Genomic DNA, 8,257 nt, shown 5'->3' with positions numbered 1-8,257 from the left:
ATGATATTAACCGTTCCGTACGTGACAGCGAGATAGATACAATGGTCTAAAAATGGTAACACATCTCAAAATATTCGTCATAATCATCAGACAAAATTAAATCTTATAATGGACACAAATAATGCAAAATAATAATCAAGATAATGTTTTAAAATGTTTAGGAGACAAAAAACAAATTTCAAGCTGACATCTCATAGTGTACAGGAAATGTTATGTTTTGGATAGGTTTGGTGCTTGACGGCACGTCACCACAAGAAGGTTTGGTGCTTGACGGCACGTCACAAGAAGGTTATTCAGTGCCAAGGCAATTCGAGTAAATTGCCATGCACAAAGACACACCACAGTAGATGACCGAGGCTGGTCTGATGGTAGGATTCGAACCCGCACCCTTCTGGCCAAAAGTCCTTGATGTTAATCTCTGAGCTACTAGAGAGATGTAAAGTAAAAAAGTGACCGCTCCGGTAGCCTAGTGGTTTGAGCGTCCACTTTGGATGCATGAGGTTGTGGTGTTACAACCCCAGCCTAGTCATATATAAGATTTACAAAAATTATACCAACAGCTGCCTCGCTTGGCGCTCAGCATTAAGAGGTTAGTCTTAGGTCTGGTGTCAGGATAATGTGACTAGGTGGGACATCATGCTACATCTGCAACAAGATGCTCCAGTGCAAGGCATCACTATAAACAGCCACACAGAAGTCATCGTAGCGATATGATTGAAAAATTGTTAATGCTAAATTAAAAGTCCGAAGCACACAAACACTAAAAAATGTGAGACGGATAGACAAGTTCACACCATTATACCACACCCACGAAATGTATTTGCAGAAGCAGCTGCTGTAACTAAAAAGCTTTGGGGTGAAGTTTCCAGGTTTAGTGAAATTGGAGATTGGTCATTAGATGAGAATGGGAGAACTTGAGAAGAAACAAACTTGGTTTTGTATTTATTTATTTGTCCTAAAATTATTGTACAATAGTATTTTGTTCTTGATAATTTCAACATCTTTTGACCAGTATTATTGCACAAACACTAAAGATTCACGGAAAACACATTATCAAGCGAAAAATTTAAAAGTCGACACATTTTTTGTGCTTTCCTTGGTCTTCAATCAATGTTATTCATGTCATTTACAACCAGACAATAAACCAACAATTGTGTACATGATACTAGTTCCTAAGTAATATTAAAACTGGCTAACCAAGACTCATTTACAATTTATATGAATTATTATGTCAATTAAAAGAACTTCAGCCAGGTTCAAACAAGTCCAACTTACGTCGGTATTTTCGATAAATCCATGTAAAAAAAGATGTACATTCCCTTCCTAAGTATAACGATTTTTCCATGGGTTAGATTGAATTATCTCCCTTTCCTAAGTACAACAGTTATTCCTGGGTTAAAATAGATGCACCACAAAATTGTCCATCTATCAGAATTAAATATATAGTGATACAAATCCCCCCCCCAACTCATAAGAAAAATTTCTTTCCTAAATAAAGCTCATCACAACAAAATTGGATGACTGTTATTAATAAATTAAAATAAGTACATGTGTCTCTTTATTGTAATACTGATGGCTCAAAAACCAAATATCCTAGATTAAATACAATTTAATTATTTTCCACTTTCTATTATGCAAAAATGACTGAACACGTAATGCTTCTGATGGTAAACCAGACTGTTTATTATATTTTTATACATGCTAAAACTGCACCTTAATGCTTATTTGATATATTCCACTCTACAATAAATTTCCTTATGTTTGTAAAATGACATAATAGCAATTTTTCAGTTTAAAATTCTTTTAGGCTATTTCTTCACAAGTATAAAAATGCAAGAATAGATGCTCATTTCAAAATACAAATTATTATTAGTAAAGAAATACTATTGCAAAAATCTGATCTGACAAGTTTTGAAAAAATTAAAGGTCAAATGTTGAAATTTTTTAAATGTTGCTTAAATACAGAATTTGTTTAAAAAGCCAATACTAAAAATTCAATAAATTACTTTGCACCAAAGTATGCATGTATGTTATATATGTATGTTGTTTAACAGCACATTAGCACAACTCTGGCTAATTAATGCCAATTAAAAATTAAGTTCTAAAAATATAAAGGGAAAAATTGCAGCTATCTGCTTTATGAAATGCCAAATATTCTTTCATGTATTGTTTTGCTGAAATGCTGCTCTTTACACGTAATAATGTTAAAACAGTAAAATCTATTTCCTAATTATGCTCCTTTTTATCGAGGTAAAACTGCTACTTTAAAGCAATAAGTTTATCTTGCATTCATATTTTTCTGCACATATATCTGAATAAACTGTGCAGCAATACCTGCATGCTATGATACTTTGCCATTCCCTTTTAAAATTCATAGCATTTAAAAATTCACTGTAACATGTTTAGTAAAACCTAAACAATTTACTGCAGCATAATCCGACATAAAAAGTGAACTGATCATTATATGTCAAAAACGATGAACAGAAAATAAATCCAAATGACCACAGGCCATGTTGTTATCAGTGGTATAACCCTTCTTGCCACAGACGATATAAATATATGGACTAGGAACCAAATACAATTGTGTCATACATAACTGTCGATCATTCTCTTGTAGCAATGCATTTTTAATACACAATTCCAGTCTCTTTAAAAATGCTGGATCGAATGTCCTAAATACCTTCTACAATATAAGAAACACATCCATTTTATTTCAGGACCTTCCAAAAAATGTAATATGTCATGCACACAATTCAAAATTATTTAACAATCCATGTGAGCATAACTATGTAAACATGCAAATAATCCTCCAGAATGATGTTCTGCTAGCTAAAAATAATATTCAGGAATTAAAAATAATTTCTTCACTTTAAGAGCAATGTGCTGAAACCATCTCCGATATTCTTCAGCAGCATCAAGAGATCTTAGATTGGCATAACTTTTATTTAGGAACAACCAGACACCAAGTCTTTTGGTGAAAATCCCATCTCATTATGACCATCCATCCAGAAGGAGCAACAACAACCACATTTTCAAGATGGCCATAATGGAGGTCACATTGGCACAATTTCGATTTAGGACCAACCAGACACCATAACAAGTTTTCTGGTGAATACATCATGCCAACATGAATTTCATTCAGGAGTTGCACTACAAAGATTTTCAGGAGGGCTGCCATGGTATAAATAATGAACATCAGATCAGCACCATTTTCACCGAGGACCAAACAAGCATTATAACAAGCCCCTTAGTGAAAATGCCAGGTCACAAATAATCCCTACAGGTGGAATAGCAATAACAAGATTTTCATTTTAGATGTCCAAGCAGCATTATTTTCAATCTGCATCAGTAAGACTTCATAAGAAGTTTTCTAGTTAAAAACGCATGCTGATACAGCCTTCTGTTAAGAAGTAACTACAAGATTTTCATATTAGACATCTGAGCAGCACCGGTCATTCTGAACCACCTAAAGCTCATTTTTATCTTTTTTTTTTATAGTAACAATGCCCAAGTTGATGTAACCACCTTCTTAGGAAGAGTAGCTACAACAAGATCTACAAGATGGATGCCATGGTAGCATTATTTAATGTCAGAGTGTCATCACTTTCATTCTAGACAGCAAGACATTGGAATGAATGAGTGTCAAAGTTTCATGGCAATCCTCCAAGAAGTTTAGGTGGATCAGCAATAACTAACTTGTTCTAATGGACAGGCAAAGAACGAACAGGTCATCCCATAAACTCTTCTGGTCTATAACCAAAAGAGCAAACAAAACATGGGTTCCATAACATACTACCTGTATGCCTTGACTGCCAGCCCCTTATGTCAGACTGGCATCATCTGTACAAACTTGAATGGCTTTTGTGTTTGGTTGACACTGGGCTGGCAGATTTTGTCGAGATGCTGAAAATAAGAATTGTTGACAGACACCAACTATAGGGTCATACCTCAAGTCCACGTGGCCTACTGGACATGTGAACTAAAATCTACCTGCATTTCTTGGCTGCCAAACCCCTATGATGTAACCTACCTGTACATGACTTTCACAACCTGCAACCAAAAAATACATAAATTATTAATTTAATGGTAATTTATGTTGGCATTCCTGTCCGCCAAAGAGAGAAATACCTATATCTCACTATAACATAAGCAAATGCAGGTCTGACATACAAAATCACTCTCAAAGAACACCATGACATATGATTCCAGCAGGACAGTATCTTAATAAAAGCAGTCCAATCTCTCATCTAAACATCTGATGCTTCCATCAAGTTCACTCATAACACACGAGATTGCCATATTGCTGCTAATCTCAAATGGCATGCTGCTGTGACAATACAACAGGATCACATACACGTTCTTGTAAATTCTAAATAGATACAATAACTTTGACAAATTATACGATGAATACTGAAAACATTATCATGAAGTTTTATATTTGTGTCAAAAGGTTCTGCATGCAAGAACCTTTCACAAAAGTTGCAATGGAAATGAACCAGTTTCAAGACAAATCTCCTTTTTCTTCCTCATATTCTACTTCTCAGCACAATGAATATTTTGTTTTGATCAAATTTAATTTTTCAACAGTGATCAATGTCTAATTGAGAATTCTGCTGTTTTCAGTTCCAATCATTGCCAGCAATCCCCAATTACAGGCACTGAGCTGTTGTGCATTTGCTAAGAACACTTGTAAGTCCATAAATATGTAACTAATCCATTATTATGTACCCACATGTTCCATCAAAAGGCAGTCAATAAAAGGTAACTGGATTAACTTTGTACACGAGAAGAATTCCTTGTTGCTAAATTTTACCATCTAGATAAAGTGGTCTACAGCTCTTATGGCTAAAATTGGCAGAGATTCTGCATACTTGGAAGCTAAACCAAGAAGGTTCAACTGGACTTACCAGTGTATTTAACACTTTTACCTGTTCTCAGAGAAATTACAAACTTTGTGCCAAACATACGGAAGGATATATCCTGAAGAAAAAAAATCACAAACTTTCACAGACCATTTTTCAATGTGCCATATGCCATAAATGTAAAATGTCCATGCATTTGACAAACCCTTGTCAAACTTGATTTTCACAATTTGTTTTTCCTTTGTCAGGGATGCAAAAGAACAGTAACAATTTTCTGAAAAATAATCAAAGCAGTTTCATATTGAACATGACATTTCTTACCAATATTTACATGGAAATCAAATCCACCATCATCAAAATAATAAATAGATAAAATTGAGAAAATTTCTTTAGTAATTTCTGTTAAGCATATCTTTACCAAAACTGTAACTGAATTTATATGGCCAAAAACTCCTTTATAATCTATGGCAAAAAAATAGGAAGCTGACAACCTTTTATAGTAATGAGGGTCCACATCTTTTCAAGTCTTGAAAATTTCAAACTGAACAAAAAATATTTTAAAGACAAATAAATTACATTTACTACATCCTTTTGCTTGAAATAATGTCCATGTCTGATGCCTCATAAGTTGCATATTGTAGCAATTCAGGCAAGACTTTAAATTAGTGGTCAGTACAATTACACCTTTTAAAAAGTAATGTTTTTAGTTATTAACAAAAGAAATGGACACTATCCAATTTTGAGATAATTCACTCGAGATCACATAAAAAACACTCAGCTACAGTAATGTCATTGCTAAATCATACAATCTGTCATTGCTAAACCAAACAATATGAGATGACAATTTTATTTACACATGAACATAGTACTAACTTTCAGACCTTCTTTCTAACCCATTAATATACATCACAAATTTATAATGAACAAGTTTATGTACAGCATCACAGCATATTGGGACATTTGAGTCAATTACTTACAAAATCATTTTGTTATGGGAGCCATGCAAACTACTTCACATAATAGCTTCTGATATGTAACATGCATGACATATACAAGGATTCTTGTGGCCAGAAGTTTCTGTACCTTGTATATTAGACAATGCAAAAACAAAATTTTCACTTTTTACATTTTTACTTTTAACTGTATTAAGCTACTGAATCCTTCAGTGACCACATGGGTTTCTCCAGAAATTAAAGGGAAACAAATGTTCAAACACACCCACCTTTTTTTTAAAACTTAAAATACTTTAAATACTGAGCCATCTCAAGCTTCCACCTAGGCAGACATGAGAATAAATCCAGGCAATTTAGATATTTTTACCTGATCCAGTGCAAGAAATAAATTAGATGGTAAAATGTGTTGCTCTTTTGCAAAGCTCAAGACCAGGATGTTATCAATGATCACAAAACTCACTGTAAACATTATCATGCAGAAAATACATACTGACCAAAGACAAATGACAAACATTATTTTCTATGATATCAAAGTAGGATACTATTATGAGTTGATCAATCAAGACAACCAGGAGGGCCAGATATTGTTCACCTGATAGTTGCATTATTTGTAAAATCTGATGTGATATATGCTAGGATACTGCTGAAATTGCCCAATTCTGTTGTGCAGTGTTGAGTTGAGATGTCATTAACGTTTTTCTATTCTTAGTAACAGTGGCCATATTTGATGGAAAATCTGCATCATCTGAACAAATCTGAAAGACCTTTATGCCAGGATTTTCTGTTAAATTTAGTCAAAAATGTTCAGCAGCTTTTCTGGGGTTGTTTTTAGGCTTGTTCTATTTTTAATAATTGCATCCATAATTTGATTGCTAGGATACATTCTGTAAAATTGGGTAAGATTCTGAAGTGTGTTTTCTTTTTGGAAGTCACTTAAAATGTTTTTTCTGTTGTAGTTATGGCAGTGATATTTGACAGTGGATCAGCATCATTTGGACAAATTAGGAATAGATTCATCCCAGGATGCTTTCCACCAAATCATGTGCAGTGATTTTTCAGAAGTAGTTATTAAAATGCTTTGATACTTTTAGTAATGGTAGCCTATTTTATTTCAGCATCATTTGAACAAATCTGAAGAAAAAAAATGATGCCTGGATGCTTTCCTTAAATTTGGCCAAAAACCTGTTACCTGATTAGTTCTTTTTTTAAAATTCTTATTTCTCATAGATGTCAGATTTAATGGTAGGCGACTGGATGTTACACCAAATCTGGTAAAATTCTGGTAAGCAGTTCTCGAGAAAAAGTCATTTTAACTTTTGTCCTATTTTTAGTACCTGCATAAATATTTGGCAGCTTCATGCCAAGTTGCTTTTTAATATTTAGTCAAATTCTGTTAAATGGTTCTTGACATAGTCTCTAAAGTTCTATGTAGTATTGATGGCATATCCAATCATGGATTGGCATCAGCTGAACAGTCTTGTAAAGAACCTGAACAGGTTAATTTCCATCAAATTTTGCTGTGTGGTTTACTTCTTTAAACATTTTTTTTTATTACATATTTTAGTAAGGTGGCCAAATTGGATGGCAGATCATCATAATTTTAACAAACATGAAATGGCTCCATGTCATCCATGCTTTTCAAATTTGGTCAAGTTCTATTTAAGGGTTCTTGAGTTGTCATTTAAAGTTCAGTTTCGTTTGCTTTTAGTAATGGTGCTTATATTTAAGGAAAGAATGGCATTATTTGAAGAAAATCTGAAAGAGCTTCATGCCCTGATGCTTTTGCCAAATCTACACATTCTGTTGAGCAGGTTTAGAAAATATGCAAACGAATGATTAAGAAACATACCATAAGTTCTCGTAGACTTATGGCCAGGTGTTCTAAAATTTCTTTCAGATACAGGTTCTTAGCCATATGTCTGTCAAATATATTTTTATGGCTGGATTTATAACACAAGTGTGTCATGTCCCAAAGAAAGCAACTTCCACAAATTCACAATTGAGCATTAAATGAAAACAACTACATACATTATGTGGAGGCCCCCCCAATGGATTCTTTGGCTACCTATCCTCAAGATCTGACCTACTACATACTGTTCCCCTTTAATCATCAGCGTTCACCCCTCTGTCCCTTTGAAAATTATAAAAGGGGGCACAATGACCCACTGGAAAATATCCAGAGAAAGACTTGTAAATTTGTGCATTTCATGCTATCTGCATATTTAGCACCAAATCAGATTTTTGGTTTATAGCATGTAATCAATAAATGGATACTCTTTAGTCGTATTCATATAGAAGCTTGTATTCATTCCTTATAATTCTCATATGTAATATAATATACTAATGTTTTACAAATCAATTATTATAACAAGTTTTTAGTTTACAGTTTTTTTCACATTTTATTTTTTTTTGTTTGAAAGAACAACCTTTAATCCCCTTTTC

The sequence above is a fragment of the Sinohyriopsis cumingii genome, chromosome 16, assembly GCF_028554795.1.
Source record: "Sinohyriopsis cumingii isolate HCF-2022 chromosome 16, ASM2855479v2, whole genome shotgun sequence".
NCBI lineage: Eukaryota > Metazoa > Mollusca > Bivalvia > Unionida > Unionidae > Sinohyriopsis > Sinohyriopsis cumingii.
The sequence above is the reverse complement of the archived record's forward strand: the minus strand, read 5'-3'. Positions refer to the sequence as shown.